This window comes from Sphaeramia orbicularis, chromosome 10 (assembly GCF_902148855.1).
Source record: "Sphaeramia orbicularis chromosome 10, fSphaOr1.1, whole genome shotgun sequence".
In the NCBI taxonomy this organism is placed as follows: Eukaryota; Metazoa; Chordata; class Actinopteri; order Kurtiformes; family Apogonidae; genus Sphaeramia; species Sphaeramia orbicularis.
The window spans coordinates 37,512,595-37,535,983 of record NC_043966.1 but is presented as its reverse complement, the minus strand read 5'-3'; the positions used below and the strand labels follow the sequence as shown (position 1 = coordinate 37,535,983).

Here is a 23,389-nt window from a genome sequence, read left to right as displayed (position 1 = left end):
CTTTTCATAAAACTTCATGAACTCCAGTGAACTTGAATTTCTCAAAGCCTGTTCTTCAAGTAATCATGTCCAGTTAAATCAAATAGACTTTATTTACTGAATTATTTTTCTCTTTTTTTTCCCCTTGAATAAGTCAGTAACAGTTCTGCAGCTCAGGGGTTTGAGGTCAATACACAGATGAGTGAACATAACACAAGTACTGTATGTACAAGGACAGTTAAGGAACAAACAGTCGCGAACGATAAAAAACATTATATACCTGCTGCTGTGCGTGAGTAACAGACTGACGGGATGTTCAGCCCTGTGTCTCATAATGAACTACATAAAGAGTAAAGCAATACCCTTCTGCTAGTATTTTACATGACTCCTTTGGAAATAGAGGCTATTCAGGCTTGTTAAGCTTCCAGGAGCTGCCTAGAAGCCTGTCATTTCACATTAAAGTAGCCTAACATTGGTACTCTCAAGGATTTAGTCCTCACTGGACAGCGTATGTTATATTTATATATAGATTTGAGATGGAAGGCAGACAGGATTGTCTACTCATCCAACATTAGCCTCTGTGTGTGTGCATAAGTGTGTGTCTTTGCATATATTTCGTGCCCTTGGGAGTGTGTGTTTGTTCCTCAGTGGTACAATGCATTTCCATTATAAGGCATATGCCACCCTGTGTTATGGTTAGCTGGGCTGTTAGCTGTTTCTGTGACTGTCACATCTATAGCGGGGAAAGGAGCGGGATATTTCCTGTTTAGATGCCGCCAATTTCCTCTTCATGCATAGTGCACACACTCGGACACACCCATACACAATTGATAGATTTATTATAGCGTGTCAGGAAAGTGCAGGCTTCACATTTCAGCAAAATGGACCCATTTGGTGTGCGAATGACTAGCCCCCACCACCCTCCTTGCCTTCTCCCCCCTGTCCTCGCTCCTACCAACTCTTCTCAACCCCACTTCCTCCCCACCCCACCTATCCGGCGAGCGTGCCAGCCCACTCAGCCGAATCCGGAAGGGGACCGAATACATGTTTCTGTCACAAGCTTCTTGTCAGCTTTTTTACATGAGCAGGAGAAATGGGGAAAGAACGGGTCATTCTGACAGTAGGAATCACTCTGTGTGGATCTTAAATGTTTTACGGCCTTAATGGGCCTCCAGAAATAGATGCAGTGCTAATGTCCTCTGACTCTAGGAATAGATGTGTCTGTGCTAAGTGTGTGTATTTATGCTTGGGAATATGTGTGAGGCTTCGCGCATGTCCGTTTGTGTCTGCGGCTGCTGGTGTGTGCGATTCAGATGGGCTTAAGTGAGGGATTCTCGCATGCAAATGAAGCCACTTAAATCTGGGTCCTTTTTTCCCCTCTATCTCAAAGGACACCTTATTCTCTATTTAGAGCACCACTTTGACATCAGCCCTATGGAGGCAAGGCCCTATGGGGCTTTGGTCTTAAGTGGTGCACTATAGACTATAAGGAATCATCCAGATTTGCCTTATATAATCTCTAATGCTTAGACATATCCACAACAAATCTTCAACAAGCCTTTTTGCCTGATGCAGACGCTCAACATAACCCATCGCCCAGCTTGAGCATTAAGCAATACCTTTTGAAGAAGTGTTCAATATCATGGGATTCCTGGCATTCGGTGCTTGCAGACCGCATTTGCTGCTTTAGAACAGTTAACCATCTCCCAGCATGGTTCCTGTTCTCCAGACAGACTCTGACTTAGAATATTGATCTCTCTGCTAGCTGTATCCTTACCCCTCAGACAATCCATACTAAATGTATTAGCTGTGGAGAGAGCTACAATGTCCTCTGCAGCTAATCATATTTAGCCAAAGAGAGAGGCATCTTTAAAGAAGCAGCTTATTTTCACTGCCAGAGTGAATTGTCCAGACCAGAGGATGGTGCTGCAGTGTGCAACATCAAAAGGTGGACTTCAGAGACCTGCCTATTAGAAAATAATTTAGGCTCATCACAAAATGTCCCACATTGGACAAGAACTGGCACAGGGCCTACACAAACAACTAGACATGTTCGTGTATATACTCCGAGGGAATCATTGCAATAAACAGAGCAGTATCTTTAATTTTTCCCCCCCATCTCCCTTTAATAGCAGGACCATAGAAACATGCGCAGAACTGTCATGCATCACAACAGGCATCATACAGGAGAGCAGCGCTGATTGTTGAGTGGGGCAATCAAAGGCTTTGATGCTAATCAGTGCTCTGTCCTGCCAGCTCTGGATGACGGTGGAAATGTACAATAAAGAAAAGGCTTTTATAGCAGACGCTGATGCCTGGCTGACATGATTGCTGTCTACCTCATTCACTGGGGGAGCAGGGGATAGAAATCAGTCTTGAGCTGAGGGATAGGGGCTGTATACTGGCTTGAGTCCCCTAACACAGTGCCACATGTAATGAGCTTTGGATTTGGGCTCCATCATGCATAGACTTTTCCACCTAATCTGTTAAATACTTTGTGAACCATTCATTACATTTGTTTGGGTTGATTTCCATGCTGCTACTTCTGTCGAGATGACAGTAGTACATTGTTTGGCGGGATCTCCTGCAAACGGGTCTGATAACACCTGTGCTGCTTGATGCAGCGAGCGTATTCCTGGCACTCATCTTCTCTCTTGGTAGGGGGGCTGCCGGTGATGTGTGTTTTTCTATCCGTTGATTTCTCTCAGTGTGCTCTGAGCACTTCTGTGTTCTTCTCCACCTGTCTCAGCTCTTTCCAGAACCTTTTTTGGACATATAGGTTTTTGTTTTCTGCTTTACTGTTCCTGTGTGTGTGTATTTGGGTTTGTGTTTGTGTGTGTTTACTGTTGGAGAAAGAGGGACAGAAATAAAGACAGACGGAGGAAGGTTTTTGACAGTCCATCTCTATTGTGTTTTTCTTTTCTTTTTTTTAATTTTGACTCTCTGTGCATGTGTGGATGCTACCTCTGCCCGTTGGTTGACAGGCTGTTGTTCGGCCTCTCTGACAGACAGTTCCATTAAATCATGCTGCAATGGTAACCCGCAGTGACAGGACGCCATCGCCTCCCTGGGATTTCTCCATCAGGGTCTCTCATGCGCTTAACGAGGAAGTAAACATGCTAAATTGTCTGTTGAAAATGAAGTGAAGAGGCTGTCTCAATACGGTTTGTCACATGTGACGTCCACAGAAATTTCTTCACTTGAAGCTGTAATCATAACAGTTTAAACATCAACAGAAATTAGTCATCTTTGTTTCTTAACCCTTGAAGAGCCAGTGCTACTTTTGTGGCAGTTCCAAAATATATTTTTTCCTCCATATTGAACTTTTCTTAAGTGATTTATCGCCATTTATTATGACATTATCGTCTGTATTTTGTGTATTTTCCTATATTTAATTTACTGATCATGTGGATTTTCATAAAAGTTCAGATTATAAATAATGGTTATTATATCAAAAATGGAGAAAACTGAAGAAAAAGTGACTTTTTCAGCAAAATACCTCATTAACTGAACATAAAAACAAGTGTCTCCATCCACTTTCATTGATCAAACTTAATGGGTTTTACTGGTGAATCAATGTTGTAGAAGATGATGGTGTTTCCATGGTAACTACAGAGCCTATGAACGTCCAAACTGGTCATATCCGATGACACTAGTCACAAAACTTTACCTCTGTTTACTAAATGTTGAAAAAACAGAAGTGTGTTTTAATTCACCTGACTAGTTGAGAAAAAAGGTCTTTCCATTGCAGTTTTGCGTGATATAACATTTGCGCTACACACGAAAAACCACCTATTGCCAGCACAAAAACTTTTAATCAAAAAATTAGACTTTTGGCGAAATTGTCGTTTTTCCATTAGATAATTTTTTATGCGCAAGTTATATTTGCACAGTTTGAGGGTCAATGGAAAAGCGATTAATGAAAAGACGACAAACTGCGTTTTACATCAATTATTTACATGTATTGATAGAATTAGTGGATCGACAGGTGTTAAACATTTTATATCAGTAGTTGGTTATAGTCGCCAGTGGCTGTTTGGGTCTTTAAGGGTCAAGACCATAAAAGAAAATGTGAGAAGAACTTTTGTCCTGCCACTGATTTTTTGCCGCTGGTTCAGAATTTGCAAAACATTTTAGATCAGTAGATGGTTTTAATTGTCAGTGGCTGTTTGGGTCTTTATGGGTTAAATAGAAAACATATCGGCCTACATATACAGTACATAAACCATAAACTTACACTGTAACAGCATAATATTAATGTTGCAATATGCATGCTACTAACAAACAGCAGAGTCAGCACACATTCTTTACTCCACTAGATGTAGAGATACTAGTGTGAAAAAACAACAAATCTGGTAAAAGTTTAAGCACTGATTTGCTTTTTATTGCAGTAACAGCAAAAAAAAAAAAAAAAAGGCTCTAAAATATACTTAAAATATAGGCACTTAAAGGATGTTCTGTTGGCTGTTCCTATGCAAAGCTAACTGAACCATATGTCATATTAATAAAATGTACATCTGTTTTATTTTTTCCTGTTATATTTGTCATTCATGATGGATAACAGCCATGGATTGTCTTTTCTATGTGATATTTTTCCATTCATTTAAGTTGATGAACGGTTCAGTCATTGATGCTGGGAAGGTGGAAAGTAATACATAGCAAGATAAATATCTGTAAAATAGATTAAAGCTAAAGTAAAGGAGGAGAAAGTACAGAGAGGGAGTAAAAGTAACAATGTGGATAGATATCTATAACTACTTTGCTCTGCTTTGATGAGATGTTCATATATAGTCACGGAAAAAAAATATTAGACCACCCTTGTTTTCTTCAGTTTCTTGTTCATTTTAATGCCTGGTACAATTAAAGGTACATTCGTTTGGACAAATACAATGATTTTCAGAGCTGATATGTAGCCATTTTCCATGTTTTCTGGATAAGAACCAAAATCACTTCAGTTCTTACATCAATAGCTATGGCATTGTACTGCCAAAAACAGTGCTTTTAGGCATTCCATGTTTTCTTTTCTGTCTGTTTTAGTCACATGACACACACAGGAGTTAGTACTTAATTGCATAACCATTGTTTTTGATGAGTTTTGATGGTCTAATAATTTTTTCCGTGACTATACGTAGTAAAACAGAAAATCTCAAGAAATTAAGAGCATTGTCAGAGTATGATGTGATGTGATTTTGATTCGGCATATGGTCAACTTTTCAGAGGAATATTAGTTCTAAATGTCAGATTTTATGGAGAATTATCTATGACATTGTTGTTTGAAGTGTATTGAGTATATTAAAGTCCGCTTAAGTCTTCAGCTAATCCACTTTAACCTGCCAGAGTTTGTGACACTAAATATTCTCCTGCTGCTGATGAAATAAAGTCAGGACATCAAAAATGAGAAGAATTCTTGTAGTGTTATTGATACTTTTTATTTATGTATTAAAGCCCTGCTTGTCAACATTAAGCAACATTGTATGATTGTCATATACCAAGTAAAAACACTAATAAAAACTTCCATTTACAGAAAAAATAGAATTACAAAAACAAAAGAAAGAGAAGAATCTCATTCAACTGCCGGTGCCTATAGATGTCAGATTGTCGGGTAATTCTGCTTTTACATACACTGTTACCCATAAAGTTGTAATAATTGTGTTTTCAGACACATTCCTTTTCTTATTCCTATTTATACACATCAGTTATCACTTTGAAAAGGTGCAATGTTTACATACTGAGACCAAGATACACTTAATCTATCAAGAATAAATCACATTCCCACAATCATTCCAAGAGAAGAGGTTAAAAAAAAATATTTTAAGTTCATGGGCAACGATGTGGATCTGTTATTTTGTTCAGTAACCCTGGATATGAGTGGTAATTTTAATACCAACATAATGCTGGAAACAGGAGTATCTTTGACTTCACCTCAGTAGGTAAACTGGTCAAGAATAAACTGTGAATGTAAGAGTGAATGGTTGTTTGTGTCTGTATGTCAGCCCTGTGATGAACTGGTGACATCGATCTTCGCCCAGGTTGAGTCTGAAAATAAATGAATGAATTGTGCAAACCCATTAAGAAACTTAGACTTCTTCTAGTCTGTCTCTACAGGCAGACCAAAAATTGTGAATAAAGAATGAAATGTGATTGTTATTAAAAAAACAAAACAAACAAAAGATCACCCAACTCTGTAGGGGGACTGAAGCGTATTAACCACCTTAAACAACCTGAAATGGTCTGACTTCTCTACATCCACAGAATAATCTTGTGTATAGCAAACCTATCACTTACTCTACACTGAAGAAAATAATAGCCATGGTTTGTTGCACCACGGCTATACTGACAGGTTTGCAGAAACCTTGTTTTTTTTGTTTTTTTTCAGATTTTTCCAAATAGTTCTGCAGACAATTATTTTCAAGAACAGAGTCATGGTGTGGCAATGCTACTGTTGCACAAAGGCCACACAAAAATAAATGCATCTCCTTTGATGACTCGTCTAATAAATGAGTGCTACACATGAAGATGCTGTTTGTTGTGAATCTTCTTGCAGACTGACGAAGAGTCAGCCTAGGAGCTGCCTGGTGAGAAAACACTGAGTGGATTTTGAAGAGGTGTTGAGTGCAGGGGATGATGGCTCTGCTTGTTCCTTTTAAGGTTATTTTAAGCCGCAGACCTGCAGGGTGTGTGTGCTGTGTTAGAGTGCAGTGGTGGTGGTGTGTGTGTGTGTGTGTATGTGTGTGTGTGTGTGTGTGTGTGTGTGTGTCAGGGTTGTGTTTTAATTAGAGAGACAGGAGTGTGTCCTTGGGCTGCCGCAGAGGGTCAGGAGAACCTGGTAGTCTGGGAGAGCAGTGGCTGGGACAAGTCTGGCAGGCCTGCTAAACACCCATTACCCAAACGTGTAGATGCGCTCAAAAGTGCATGCACTCCCCCGCACGCCCGTGCACACCCATGCACGCACATACGCATCCTGATCTTGGCGCCATTCCTGTTGGCCAGTGATACCATGGTAACTGAGTAGCCTGCATCTCCATGTGTTCCATGGCCTTCTCTCATCTCTGAAAGCCAAATTACCACTGGCACTACTCTGGGGAGATGGAGAGGGGCAAGAGAGAGAGAGAGAAAGAGAGAGAGAGAGCGAGGGAGGTGGGCAGATTGAGAAAGGCGGCAGGAGGTGGAGTGGAAGGAGCAAGGGGAGTACGAGAGGGAGGTGAAGGGAACTGAAAGAAGAAAAGGTTGAGAGGGGAGAGGGAGGAAGCGTCTGACATTTATGTTCCTGGCTAACAGAAAATGCCACTCCAGCCTGGCATCTCCCTTTCAATCTCTGTTGCTCTCTCCAGCCTCCCTCTGACCTAAGACCTTCTCCCGCTGCAGCTTCTCTACGTCTCACTTCATTCCTGCCACTTTGCACTGGTCACTTCGCTTCTCATTTCCCTGCAAGAACCTCTTCCCATTTTCATATGTCTACCATATGACCTCTGGCTCTCCTCCAGTCCTTTCTTCATCTCCCTGTAGTCATTTCCATATCACAGGCCTTCACCTATGCCACATCACGCCCATCTTTCGTCAGCCTTCTGCTTTGATTCTCTGCCTCTGAATCCTCTTTAACCTCCTCCCTCTTGCCTCACGCACCTTTGCATCTCGTCCTTTTCTCTCTTTCTCTCTCCAGCTAATCCCCTCCTCTCCCCTCCCCTTCCCCACACACCTCTAGTGTGCCTAGCCTGGGTCCCAGCCGATGATGGGACTCATAAAGCCTCCCCGATGAGGCGATAGCTAATGGCTGTTGAATAATGCATGGCAGGCAGGATTTAGAGAGCCCAGTCTATTAGCCTGACCAAATACTCTGGGCTTTTATTAAAGACCAACACTTACAATTACAAACTACATTAAGGCTGGGGTCCTGTCTCAGCTCACCCTCACTCTCCATTCGTCGCTGTCTCTGCGGTCATAGCTAAGACAGAATATTATCCTTTGCTTTTTAAGATTTTATAGCCTCGGAGCAACTGACCCTTTTAGAAAGGGTCACTGATAGTCTTTTCTGGTTGTTGTCTCATTTTTTACGTTACTGTGTCAGAGGTTATTGGCCCTTTTAGTCACTATTGTAGATAGAAAAAGAGATATGTGAGGTGAAAGACCGCATTGTCACATTTTCTCTGTTGTTAGTGCTCGGTTTAAAACCACAGACTGATCTATATGTGCAGGCTTTTATGTCTTGTCCTGCTTTCGGATTATTTATACAGCTGATTTTATTCAGGGTATTGACAGCTGTGTGTGCTAGAAACAGTGTGTGCTCAGTGGTGTGATGGACATTCATATGAGTGTGTTTAGCATACAGTACACACCTGCATTAAGTTGTGTGCTCCATTGCTGTAGAACTGTCATCTATGAGATGGATTTTCATTTTCTCTGCGCTCACTGTTACTGCTGTTGCCGCTGATGAGCCACACTTGCACATCATTCCACATGATTATACCCAAATGTTAATGGCTGCTAATAGCTATAAGTGTCTAAAAGTATGTCCTGTAAGTGGCTTGTGAACACTCATAAAGTGTTGTCAGCTAATGGCTATCTAAACATCTTTTTACTTGGCTATGTTTAAGTGCACACTTAGCTCTCTTGCTGTAATAGTGTATTGACCTATCTCCTAATTTTGAGATTGCTATGCAAGGTTTCATGTTGCATTTGCATACGCCGTTGTGACACGTCTGCATATTCTTGACAAGTTTGCAGAGGTAGGTATTTGTGTACGTCACGGTGCCTTGAGGTAATTTCAAAATGAGCCCGTAGTCACAGGATCAGCGGTCAGAGGGCCACTGTCAACCCAACGGTTCACTTTAATACTCTGAAAGATCTTTAATCATGTAATTTGGGGGACTGGGGAGATGTCCAGGCCATGTCAAATTGAGACACTATTGGGAATGATAGACTGACATCAGTCAGGTCAGCACTGATCTATCCCCACATCCTGGGCCTCGCTGTCCCTGGTCTGCTGTACTGTACGTCTGGAAAGCTAAGTGAATTCATGTTTGATCTACTAATGGCCAGAGGATGAGAACTGCTGCTTAATTTGTGGCCAGAAACATCCACCTCATAAGCTGCCACTTCTTGTTTATTTGCCAGTATACGCCTCTTGCTTTTCTTGCTGATGTTTATCTAGTCTGATCTTATGCCTGACCCTACGGCCAGCCTGCATTCCTCAATAGACTGCACTCTATATATAGTATTCCCCTAAATGTCACCGACTTTTGTGTATCAAAGCACATGCTCGCAAACCTGTCTTGCAGTTGAAATGTACTACAGTTGTGTGTCTGTATTCTGGGCATGTCTTTGTTAGACCTATGGGCTTTAACCAAAGACGTATCTGAAAACCAGCACAACAGGTAGAGAAATGGCTTCATCATTAGACAACCACAAACCAGTATCATCCTGAATCCTAAAGCTGATCTTTACACTGTTATCATGTACCTTCCGTGTCCTTTTTGGAAGTAATTGTATTTTTTTGTTGTGTTGTTTTATTATTATTGACCAGAGAATGAAAGGAAAATCATTTTAATAATACTGAGTATGTTTGTGTGCTTGTATTTCTTATACTCTCTAATCATGTAAATACCTACCTAACATGCTAATTAGCTTGGCACATATCTAATACTTGTGCATATTTTAATTTTTGATGTATGAAATATGTGAATACATCAAGTTTTTGCATTAATTTACATTTATGAACCAAATGATGTGAAATCTATTAAACTGAAAGTTGGCATCGCATGTTGTGTATGGCTTATATAGAATATACTGTATGTACATATGCCATGATTATTTCATACACTATATGTAGTAGTAGTAGCAGTAGTAATTAGGGATGGGAATTGTTAAGAATTTAACAATTCTGATTCCATTATCGATATTGCTTATCGATCCGATTCTTATCGATTCTCTTATCAATTCTCATTGGGTGAGGGAATAAAACAGTACAAACGGGTGTGTTTGCATTAACTGTCTTTTATATTTCCATCTCTGCACAGAAAATATAACATATACAGTGTGTACAAATAATAAGAACAGATGACACTGGGCCGGTTTGGGGGGGCGTACAGTGAAAATGAAACTAAAGCTGCTTTACCAATTCCTCTGTTGCCGCATTTCTACTACGTGGAACCGGTTCGACTCGGCTCAGCTTGTCTCCCGTTGTTGTGCTCCTCATTTCCTTTCCCTTCTTACCTTCGGAAACTTGTATTTGAGGAGTTACAATGTTTGTTGCCCACACCGGAACCGGCCCAGCGTTCACTCTGCCACTACATTCACAAAGTAGAGTATCAATTACGTGACATTCCTGTAAATGGTTCACATGCTGTGGACAAATATTTGAACATATTGGAGGGATTCCACACTTTTGAAGACATGGAAGCTTTGGCAGTGTTCCAAGTAAGTGGACCTGGTGTCATATTTTTAGACCGTTTCTGCCTCAACGCCATGTTGGCTACATTCTGACCAAAACAAAGAAGCGGACGTGTGACATCATCGCGCATGCACAGCAAAGGCAGAATCAATAAGCAGAATTGTTAAGCGGGTAGGCAAACGATTCCAAGGAATCGAGCTACTGGGAACCGGTTCTCAAAAAGAGCCGGTTCTCGATTCCCATCCCTAGTAGTAATGGTAGTTTGTTCGGTCGTTAATTACTTTAAACAACAAACAAAAAACAACATATTCATTGTTCCATATATAATGTGACCAAAAGGGTTTAGGCTGAAGTAAAGACTTATTTTGCCTAACCCTATTTACAATTAATACATTTCCACATGAAAACAAACAAACAAGAATTTTCAGTGTAATCATTGCTAAATATACAACAGAAGAGAATACATATGTAATTTAATTCAGATAAATCATGTCCTTATCTCAACTACCAATATTGATCCTTGTCTTTTAAACAAGTATTTTCTTTAGTCAATCCTGAGCTCTATATTTTTGAATAATAGTTCATTTGTACATCTTTTTAAAAGCTGTAATTGTTGTCGACTGTTTGAATTGATCTTCCAGGCCATTCCAAAGATTAACCCCACTAACAGAAATACATCCACTTTTTTATTTGTTCTTGCCTTAGCTTTTTTTTTTTTTTTTTTTTTTTTGTCTTTTAATTCTGGCTCCTCTGAGGCTATACTGACTTTTCCTACATTCAAACATCTCCTGGATGTAAGGAGTCCTATAGGTGACATCATCTCCTTTAGTCTGGGGTATATACTGTATATCATGCATTACATTTCTATGCAGTATCAAAACATCTAGACCTAAACTAAACCGAACTAATTTTTTATATTTTAATGACCTAATATGGATATTATGTGCCAACTGTATGAGATAAAATATTGACACACAGTGCTACTACAGTAAACCTCTTACTAAAGTCCGTGTGGCTCATTCTGTTTGAACCAACACTGTCAACACTGTTGCAGATTTCTTACAAAATTAACATTCTTCATTTCACCCTTGCATTTTACAGATTTTTAAGATACTTTGAAGTTAAGTTAAGATTTTTAAAACCCTCAGTTTATGTGAAAATAGAAATGCAATCCTGTAATTCAAATTGCTTAAGCAGAAACAACAACAGTAGATATATAGGCTTCTAGTGTTTTTGGTCCAAGCCTTTACAATTGGATACTTCAGATTTTTATTTTTTATTTTTTTTTATTTTAATGTCAGTACATACCTACCTGCAGTAGAACACAGACCAGAGATGTGTCTTATCTTTTAAGATGTCACCCTAGTCCCGCCCACATTGTGTGAACAGAAGGAGAAATGATTTGTTGCAGAAAATATCTGTCCAAATGTCTGAGCCAAAGCACTGTTAAATGTGGCTAATCGTCACAACAGGCTAAAATGTCAGTTGATTGAATCATATTTTTCATACTTACAATGATAAAAATGTGATCCTTTTTATTTAGCTCCTCAGTGAAAATATCACCTCCTATAAATCTCAACTGTACAGTATCAGCAGTAGGTCACAGCTAATCTAATCAGCCTAGAACCACAGTGTTGCATCATTACAATTTCACTATATCATTTTTGGAATTTATGGGTTTGGCAAGAACATATGAATACTGTCGTCTTGGGCGCAGTTGCAAAAAAAAAAAAAAATATTGGTACCATCCCAGTAGCCTGAGTACAAAAGGGTCACTAAATGTCTTGTTTTTCTCTTCACCAATCAAAGAGTCCAGTAAGTGAGTAGAGGGCGATGGCAGCCTGGGAAATCATGTCAGTCCGTATCAGTGAGCTCTCACATATATATCTGATTGCATCTCTACAGCTTTATACTGATATGGACATTAACAAACGACTTAAGTGTGTGTGTGTTCAACGAAGGCAAGTGTTGAGACAGCAGAGGACTGCGCTGTCTTATCTTCGTTAACTGTATTCTTCTGTCTCTCTAGAGGCACATGGGGAGCAGAGGGCAACTGCAGTCTGATGTGGGGCATCTGTTCCCACATTTGTTAAGCCTCTCCTGGTGTGTATGTGTGTGTGTGTGTGTGTGTGTGTGTGTGTGTGTGTGGTCTGTGTGCGTGTCTGTGTGGGGTTTTTTTTAAAGAGCGTGAGAGCGAGGGACAGACGGCGTGCGAAAGCGTATGCGTGTACGATGTGATTGGTGTGATAGGTGCGGGTGGTGGACTGGAACGGCAAGGTGTTGTTGCAATAGAGGGCAAGTGCCGACTTGTCATTGGTCTGTGTTAATGGTGACCTCGGGCGGCGGCTGCGCTCACCTCATTGACCGTAAGATGGCCGCCAGTTGAGTCTGCAGGTGGTGCTGAAGACATCTCTTTCCTCTTATTCGCTCCCTCTCTCTTTTGCACGCTTTTTATGTAACTATCTCTCTCCACCATCTATTACATGTGCCAGTCAGAATACCAAGCAGCCCCTCATCCTTTTTGCGACTCTTGTATTACCACAGTCTCGCAGTCTGGTCCTCCTGTGCACAGAACATATACTGTATATGCCTCTGTGAGTGTTTTCCATACCAGAATCTCAATGGGGACATTACATGCATAACCTACTGTATAATAAGACATTAGTTGGCCCCAGATGCCTGGTTAAGATAGAAGGGGAGATGTGTTAATTAGACTCATTTAAAGCACAAGGTAGAAAAGAGCAGGACCTCGTCAGAGATGACCTGCTTCTCCTTGAGAAGAGCCACCGAGTTACTGATCAAAGTTTCAAATGGCGAACCACCAGGGATGCGGAGGTGAGCTAGTAGTGGACTTCTTTAACTCAAGAGCAGCCAGCGCTGGTAGATGTAATGGGAATAGGAATTATTAACTAGAGCGGCATAGTATGGAAATAGTGTCTCTGGTGTGCCATCACCGAGACGGAAAGCTTATAGTACCCTGATTTATGGCTGCTGTGGAGAATTGAGTGCTTCATAAAGATTTGCCGCTGGCTGAGATGGAGTAATCAGTGAAGTGATCTGACTTTGGTGGATTACATTTCCAACGAGTTGTAAAGTCAGTTACAATGCCTTGACTTTGTCTGTCGGACAGTTGGAGTCTAACTCTGGCCCTCTGTCAAGGTCATATGGATTAGAAATGATTGGGTTTCCAATACTCTACTGGGGAGTTCTGCATGATGAATCATCACTCCATTCTAAATCGACACCAATTAAGAAGGGTTTGTTTATTCCGCTGTGGGACATGCTGTGGATGTTCGCTTGGAACAAGCATTTTCAGCCCCTTTCTCTTTTCACCAGCAACACTGTGGCATTTGCAGGGATTAGTATAATGTTTGTGAGAGTGTGTGGGTGCGTGTATATGTACGAGCTTTCTCGCATGTTGTGGGTTCATATTTGTTTCAAGCTTTCAGATTCACAATTTATTTGCACACCCGCACACCCATGTGTTTGTATGTGGTGAGGACATGTTGGTTGTGTGTGTCCACAGTCATGTCACTCAGTGTTTACTGTGTAGCCTGCTCTGTTTGTGCCAGTCGCTTCATGTCTGTAAGGCATGCTATATGAAAAGTGAGGTTGTGGAGCCCAGTGTCGGAGCCAGTGAATTCATTTGCATTCATTCCACTGCCTGTCTCTCCTCAGAGCCCATTCTAATTACCAGCAGCTCAGGTCTGCTATACTGCGCATACTCTATCTCTCTCACTCAGAAAAAATGGGCTGCTGGTGGTGCATTCCTTTAGCTTTGATACTACCCTCTCTTTAGCCTGCCAGGAATCTCTTCATGTTGCTTTGTTTGCTGTCAAGCTCAGGCACTTTCTCCTGTTTTTGGAATGAGAGTCAGAGGAAATATAGAGTATGCATGTGTGTGCAAGAGCAAGTCCACCTCACTGTTTGTGCTTGCTGTGATTGTTCTGGGGTTGAGGGAGATGCAGTGTGTGTTCATATATATGAGAGAGTGAGGAAGGAGGGAGAGAATCATGAGGCTAGTAAAAGATGAATGTGTGTACTAATCACCGTAATGGCTAGTGTGGCGTTTCACCTCCTGAGTCTCAAACACCTTATCACGCCCTCTTCCTGGTGATGCAGATTTCCAGCAGGGCTAATAACTCACACAATATCACGCCACCGCAACTGAGCATGAGCCGGAGCCCTTCCAGACACTCATATGCATACTTATGCATGCATGCATGCACACACATGGAAGTATGACACGCACCGACACACACACAAACACACACAAACACCTGCACTATGTTCCATGGCAGGTGGCAATGACCGAGCACCCTGCAGCAATGACAAGGTCAGGAAGATCAGGACACTGCTGTGCTCTCAGGAGAGATGAGCTGAGCTCAGCTAGCTAATATTCCACTGTCGGCCACATTCAGGAAAACTTACGCTGGCTTCCTCCCAGAGGTGCCAAAGGTACACATTGTAGATATGGATACGTGTGTAAGAAATAAACTGTTGGAAGTACTACTTCAACTTTTTTATTTAAGTAAAAGTGACAAATAATTTAAAGCTATTTGAAGGATAATAATCCTCAGGAGCTGAAATTAGGGTAAATAACTGAATTAATAATAATGCACACCTTCCTACCATAGTTCTGTCCTCTGGGTCCAAATCAAAAGGTTAAATACAAAGATAAATGACCTGACTCTGTTGCATGTTGCTGTGGAAAGTGAAGTCACTTTTGTCGGCTTCCAAATGGAGCCACAGTGTAGAGCAGTAGAGGAAATCTTGACAGTGACCGGTAATTACAGCCAATCATGTATTTAACCCCCTCCTGCCTGAAAACCCCTGTAATTAGTCTTAGAACACTTGAATTACAATATGCTGAAAGGAAAATATGAAATTATTATCCAAAGATGCCAAGAAGCTCTCAAACGTTGCAGTTTTGAAGGTGTAATGTGTGGTATTCAGAGGCATTTAACCATATTGCAGATTGCAACCAACTAAATGGTAACAAGTTCCTGAGGCAATATTACTGGTTTGTACTTGAACATAGTAGATGATGTTAATACGCCGTAACTCTTCATGTCAACCACTATAAAATACAAAGGAGAAGATGAGGAAGTCTACAGTGGAAGCATGGTGGTGCAACATGGTGCTGACTCCACGAAAAGTAACCTCCTCCTGCTGTAGCTATAAACAGCTCCTTCTAATGTAATGAAAACACAACAATTTAGAATTTCACACAAGAAAACATAATTCTTTATATTACATCCAGTTCTGCTATTAGCTCCATCTACACCCCCTTAAATTGCACACAGTAGACCTTTACTTTACTACATTTACTGCAAAATTCATTACGGTTAAAAAAGTTTGGTCGGGTAGTTCACGTCTGCAAAACATCATCTGATTAATTACAAGTTTTAAATAGATCATTTAAATATCACAGGACCGAAGGAGGGTACTCTTCTCGAAAATGTAATTTGTGCGCGGGCCCCTGCAGTGAGGTGTTTGAGTGATGGTAAGCTTCTTGCTGTAGAGCCGAGGAGTTAGACTCAGGAGGTTTTACGCCCTCTCTAGGGAAATGCTACTTTCAGAATCACCTGCAGCCTAAACATGATTGTGGAGCAGCTCCGGAGTTGTTTTTGAAGATGGGGGTACAAACAAGCAATTACACAAATACTCACAGACACGTACACCTTTCACGCACACACACATACACATGTCTATAAATACGTGCAAATACACACTGAGTGATTCCTCTGGTATATGGGAAAAAAAAGTAGATGATGCATGGCTGCTAATTATCAGGCTCTGTATGAAAATCGACTGGGTTCCGAGCGAGAGGGGAAAATCTCTTAGAGCACTCGGGTTTCTTCATTTGTATTTTCTTGCTTTAATTGGACAACATGATTGTGTCACTTTGTTAAATGGAGATCCCACCGTTTATCCCCGTGTCTGCAGAGATGAATCAATGGCTGTTTTTATTCTAATTGCTGTCTCAAAGCTGACTGTCATCAATGTAATTATCAGTGCTTCTCCCGCCATCACTGTTGTTTTTCCATCGGCACTGTTACCACTGTTATTACCCATGCTATGCTGTGGTTTAGCTTTGTTATTCTCACCAGCACTATTATCGGTAGTCTTATCATCCTCATCGACTTCATCATTGCCACCGTGTTCATTTAGTGTTATTAATACCCATTATCATGCGTTCATAGTTGATATTATCAATATTACCATCCTTCACGGAGTCTTCATCATTAACCAGCCAGTGAAAGGAGACATATTGGAACTTTGAATGTCTGATGAGATAATGTTTTATCTGTAGTAGGGAACTCTGTTTAGACAAAGACGAATTATTTCAGAGTCAGATGGTCAGTTAGGGCAGGGTCCCATCTCATTATAGCAAAAGAAGGAAGAACAAAAAGCAGCGAATTCTAATTTCAGTTGTCTGACCTTTTTATGGGGTTAATTATTTATTTCATCGAAGCACAGCAGTGGAATAAACTTTGTGGCAATTTAATGCAAGTCAATTAAGTAGCGAGATAGATGAAAAGCTATCCTGGGGGAAATTATTAAGCTTTTATTTTTAGTGTGGGGTGGATGATGTGGTTTAGCTGGGCTAGGTCCAACAATAGTGTTAAATGTTCTCTAAAACGACCACATTCTTCTGTTAGACAGGCAGGTTTGATATTGTTGAGGTCAGGCTCTATGGATTTTATAAGGCTTTCTTGTAATAAGTGAAATTAACTCTGCACCAGACTGCTGGGTGCAATAATGAAGAGAGAAAAAGAAACTGAAAGAGGCTGAGAGCAAATAGAGCGAGCGGGAAGAGGAGGAAACCTGGTTAAATATTAGGCTTTAATATTATTGTGCCTCATTTTTTTTATGGTCCACTACACACCAAATACGGTGGTCTCTTCTTATTAAAGCAGCTATACATTCTGTGTTTGCAGCCTTCACATTTTATTGTCCATCATATATAAAATCTCTAACTGCTCCCTTTCTTCAAGAAGAATGTGCAGGATTATCCTACATATTTTACAGGTAGAAAAACACCAGGTACAGGAGACGTCGACCATCTGGTACGCACATCAGGACTCAAAGTAGAACGTTTTAATGAGCATGACAACTCTTCATGAATAAGATTATGTGCACATATGATTGATTTTTCCATTCAAGACACTTATGCCAGTTTTTTCAGCCCTCCTTGGTATATGACGTACATCTCCGCGTGTGTGTATTCACTTGGTCAGCGCTCTCTATTGAAGACACTAAATGCTATTCATTATGTGCATGTATACAATGTCTTAATCTTGTGTAAGGATGCAAAATGTAGCACAACATGAAAATGAATGCAGATAAGCTGAGGGAGGAGAACTGGAAAAGGAAGTGGTACTTATAAATCGAATAGATAGATAGATAGATAGATAGATAGATAGATAGATAGATAGATAGATAGATAGATAGATAGATAGATAGATAGATAGATAGATAGATAGATAGATAGATAGATAGATAGATAGATAGATAGATAGATAGATAGATAGATAGATAGATAGATAGATCAAAGTATAAAAATATACAGGGTGGGGAAGCAAAATTTACAATATTTTGAGGCAGGGATTGAAAGATAGTGTATGACCAATTAGTTTACTGAAAGTCATGAGAATTTATTTGCCACAAGAAAATTTACATAATAGAAAATGTTTTTATTCTATGTGTCCTCCTTCTTTCTCAATAACTGCCTTCACACGCTTCCTGAAACTTGCACAAGTGTTTCTCAAATATTCGGGTGACAACTTCTCCCATTCTTCTTTAATAGTATCTTCCAGACTTTCTCGTAATAGTTTTGCTCATAGTCATTCTCTTCTTTCCATTATAAACAGTCTTTATGGACACTCCAACTATTTTTGAAATCTCCTTTGGTGTGACGAGTGCATTCGGCAAATCACACACTCTTTGACGTTTGCTTTCCTGATTACTCATATGGGCAAAAGTTTCTGAAAAGGTATGGATAATAGTGTTAGGTATGATTATGACATCAATATATGTTTGGTTTCAAAACAATTGACATAGTGCCAGCTGAGAAATAACAACTAAATGTTCATTGTAAATTTTGCTTCCTCATCCTGTATAAATAAGTAAAGTTAAAATAGGAATATATGAAAAATACGGAAAATACAAAAAAATGCAGAAATGTGCAGAGAAAAGGACAGAATATCTTTAGCTGTAGAATAGAATAGAATAGAATAGAATAGAATAGAATAGAATAGAATAGAATAGGCTTTATTGTCATTACACAGATTGCGCAACGAAATTACAGAAAAGCTGCTTTACATAATACTTTTTTAGGATTTGAGCAAAAATTCCATAATAACTCTTCAGAATTTTGTAACAGAAGTGGTCATAGAGGACGTGAGACCTCCTGATTTTGTCTAATCACAGGTATTTTCAGACAAGTGGGAGGGTGAAATAAATGACTGACAGCTGTGATTACCAATCGCTGATCAGATACTGTCTGGATCTTCAGACAGAACCCTAGCAAAGTTTCACTTTTCCGTAACGGCATGAAACAATATCAGGTTTATCTATATTTTGTCTTTTAATTTGGACTGAGAGCAGAGAGCTGCTGAAGGAAATTGTGTTTTCTTAAATTCTGGCATTTTTTTCCCCCTTAAATTTGGTTCCAGAAACTAACAAGTAAGTTATTAAAGTAATTAAGACTTTGTGTTAAAAAAAAGTACAAAAATAACATTTTCAATTAAAGATATCCAAGTAAAAAAATGAGTGCTTGTAAAACTAAAATAAAAATATACTATAAAAAAGTTAGTTATTTGGGTAATATTCATTTGTCATCTGAATTAATTGAACCAACAGAGTTTTTCCATGTTGTCTGTAACATCTTATTATCAGATACAAAATCTCATGTATTTTGCACTTAAAGCTGCATGGTGTGTTGTCAGTTTTTTTGTGCCATATCTACATTTGATTTACTTTTAGCCAGTATTGCAAAATTAAAATCTAAAACCTACTCTGCCTGAAACTAATTAAACAAAAATTAAGTGACTAAACTTGCAAATTTGCTTTAAGAAAAACATAAACTTAAAACAGAAACAAAAGTCACGATGAATTAATAAAACCAAAACTAATGCAAAATGCATGTAAAATACGTAATAGCCTTGACATTTCGTGATGTCCTGAAAGCTCCCCATGCTTTTTCCCCCTCTGGCTTTGAAGTCACGTCCTGCAGAGTGGATATAAGCACCCGGATTTTCCGATGAATTCCTGAGGTGCTCTTTGTAGTTTGAAGGTCTGGTGGAGTCTGTTAAGTGTTAATACTTTGGTCTTTGGAAAACAGACGTAGAGGATGGAGACTCTGGCTCACGATGAGAATCCAGATATGGATTCAGTCTTTTTGTATTTTATCTCCTGTATGGCAATGTTCAGTGATGAACCCAAGGAATATGAAAGAATGAAATCAACATGAGAGGCTGTGCTGTTTTGGGTCCATCTCACCAACAGTAATGCATTTTTTAATACCTGGCTCAAACACCTGCACGGTACCTGTTACACTTGCGAGTAATCCCCCTCAGATCTGCCTGAAACACTTTTCCTCATATCTCACTTATGTAACAAAGAGCTGATGATACCAGGAAAATATCTCATAAGCGACTTTCCATAAGTGTCTTTTGTAGAAGTCCCAGAGGATCCACAGGGCAGAGGATGTTCTACACTGTCACGACTGTCATTTAAAGCTATAAGGGCTCCTCCCCTGGCCTCTATCTGGTCCCTGGTGACTTGGTTCGAGGATGTTTTTGAACTCTCGGATAACTCGCCAAGCATCGCGCGGCCACTGCCCTACATTGCAAGGCCTTTTTAGGTTATGCCTTCTATTTAACATCATGTACTGTGGCTGTGTGGAAGAGACACAGAGGCGAAGGAAGAGCCAGTTAGCAAGAATTTCTCTGCCATCTTTGTGTTTGTGTGAGAACAGAGAAATTGAGTCATTTTGTGGATCTGTGGAAGTGGCGACCTAAAGCTGCCTTAGCTAAGCCGTCTAAAGCGCCATCTGGCAGCCCGGGCCCCTGTGTCACCCTACTCACCAAGATTACATTCTCCCCTGGCCTTCTATCCCTTTCCTTTCTCCTCACCTCCTGCCCACTTTACGCTCATTCCCTCTTTCCCCCTCGGCAAACACAAACACAAACATACAGAAGCAGGTGAATTTGCGGTAAGCGTACCCAGAGCTGTTACAACTAAAGCTGTTTTTCCCAAAAGTTGAAATCCACGGTGAACTTGCAGATACTTGCAGACTTAAGTGGGAAAAAATAATTTGGATTTATTATTTTGGTTTTCAATAAAGTTAGAAATCTGGGTTACAAATCATTTCTGGTTTAACTCCTCGGAGACTACAAATTTATGACTAAAAGCCGTATTTACATATTCAACAACTAATTGTGCTGAGGTTGGACGACATGGGTATTTACCACGCACAAAGATATGAGGAAAATATGCTTTTTAAATTAATTGCAGGACATTTAAGATAATATATTTTTGAACTTGACCTTCTCAAGTGAATCTGAAACACAGAATATTTTAGCATTTATTGCTTTAATTTATTTTTTTTTTCTTGCACATTTCCCCCAATATTATGAAAGTACAAACCTACGCTGTTGGTTTTCACCTTTACACTTTCAACTTGAGCACTATGCCCACGTTTACATCAGTGGGGCGTTGTTTTACAGATTGATAATGGACACAGTAAACATACAGTTTTGCTATATTACTTTATTTTATAAATACTTTATATTGCTATATTATTTTGCTATACTGGAATTTCCCGTTGTGGGACTAATAAAGGCATATCTTATCTTATCTCATCTTATCTTATCATAAATTATCTTATCTTATCTTATCTTATCTTATCTTATCTTATCTTATCTTATCTTATATGTTGCATTTCCAATTAACCCATAAAGACCCAATGCTACTTCTGTGGCATATCCCAAATCAATTTTTCTCTCTATTTCACACTTCTTCAGTAATTTATCATCATTTATTATAATATTTCCCTATGTATTTTTCACTTTTCACTGTAAATCAGGTATGTTCCTTTATTTAATTTCCTATTCTTAATTTAGACGCTTATGAAAACTCAGTAAACTCAGTAACTCAGTAAATTCAAAGTTGATTATATCAAAACAGAGGAAGCTGTTTTCTTAAATGATTTATCATAATTTATTACATTATTCTGTATTTGGATTTTTTTTGCAGGGAAAATCAGGTATTTTCCTATATTTAATTCACTGATCATGTAGACGTTCATAAACATTCAGAATAAAATTGTGGGCTGTCATCTCAGAAACAGAGAAAACTGAGGAAAATGCTACTTTTTCAGTAAAATATATCATTCACTGAACATAAAACAAGTGTTTCCTTCCGCTGTCATTGATCCAACTCCATGGGTTTTACTGATGAATCAATGTTGTAGAAGATGACGGTGTTTCCACGTTCACTACGGAGCCTCTGAACGTCCAGATGGGTCATGTCTGATGACCATGAAAAGATGATGAACTGCATTTTACATCAATTATTTACATGGATTGATAGGATTAGTGGATCAACAGGTATTAATCAGTAGATGTTAGATCAATAGATGCTTTTGGTCGACGGTGGCTGTTTGGGTCTTGATGGGTTAAAAGCCAATGAGGCCTGCAACTATTATTACATAATCAGCGGCTTGCAATTAATTAACCTAAACACAATTATGTCTTCATAATTTGGGTAATTGTCTCCATCCATCAAGGGCATAGGTTTGATCTCAACATTGGTTTACATATTTATACTGTGTATGATGTGATCTGAATTACAAATTTCTCACTTCTTATAAAGTCTTGGCAAGTTATAACCAAGCAATTAAAAAAAAATCCTCTAGTTTTAATCTGGTTTCTCAAGGCTTAGGTTGTGTGTAATTGTTGTGTGTTAGAAACTCGCTATTTTTTCCATCATTGTGGACCAGTATTTTTACAATATGTGGACAATATGTAGAAGTACTAGTTAACATTTTCCTGAATGTACATACATCTGTGTCCATGCAGTGTTTCTGTTAATTACACAGACTGTGGCAGACTAAGTGGTCCCATTGGAAATACAGTATGTAACAAATAAAAATATTTACACTATGTAACATGACTCTAAAGCATCTCTTCACAGCCTATGTTGAGGTCATATATTACCTGCATAGCTGAAATCCTGATAAACGCTAAATAGTTACTGGCTTCATACTCGTTTAATTAAATTTCTTGTGTAGAACACAGAGGTGGAAGAGACTAAAGAGAGGTGGAACAGACTAAAGACAGGTGGAACAGACTAAACAGAGGTGGAACAGACTAAACTGAGGTGGAGGAGACTAAACAGTGGTGGAACAGACTAAACAGGTGAACAGACTAAACAGAGGTCGACCAGACTAAACAGAGGTGGAGGAGACTAAACAGTGGTGGGACAGACTAAACAGAGGAGGAACAGACTAAACAGAGGTGGAACAGACTAAACAGTGGTGGAACAGACTAAACAGGTGAACAGACTAAACAGAGGTCGACCAGACTAAACTGAGGTGGAGGAGACTAAACAGTGGTGGAACAGACTAAACAGGTGAACAGACTAAACAGAGGTCGACCAGACTAAACAGAGGTGGAGGAGACTAAACAGTGGTGGGACAGACTAAACAGAGGAGGAACAGACTAAACAGAGGTGGAACAGACTAAACAGTGGTGGAACAGATTAAACAGGTGAACAGACTAAACAGAGGTCGACCAGACTAAACAGAGGTGGAGGAGACTAAACAGAGGAGGAACAGACTAAACAGAGGTGGAACAGACTAAACAGAGGTGGAACAGACTAAACAGGTGGAGCAGACTAAACAGAGGTGGGACAGACTAAACAGGTGGAGGAGACTAAACAGGTGGAGGAGACTAAACAGTGGTGGGACAGACTAAACAGAGGTGGGACAGACTAAACAGGTGGAGCAGACTA

The 23,389-nt window shown here is 39.6% G+C and overlaps 1 protein-coding gene and 1 long non-coding RNA gene across 2 annotated transcripts in view; one reads left to right on the top strand and one right to left on the bottom strand.

Annotated features, from left to right (window-relative positions):
• The window catches only part of tenm1 (teneurin transmembrane protein 1), a 269,383-nt gene that overhangs the window by 58,284 nt on the left and 187,710 nt on the right, over positions 1 to 23,389 (top strand). The window lies entirely within an intron of this gene.
• Positions 3,513 to 21,953, bottom strand: LOC115427084 (uncharacterized). The gene is made up of 3 exons (XR_003936430.1): positions 21,877 to 21,953; positions 8,608 to 8,611; positions 3,513 to 3,588 (listed from the first exon to the last, which is right to left on the bottom strand). It is a non-coding gene; the product is annotated as an uncharacterized LOC115427084 (long non-coding RNA).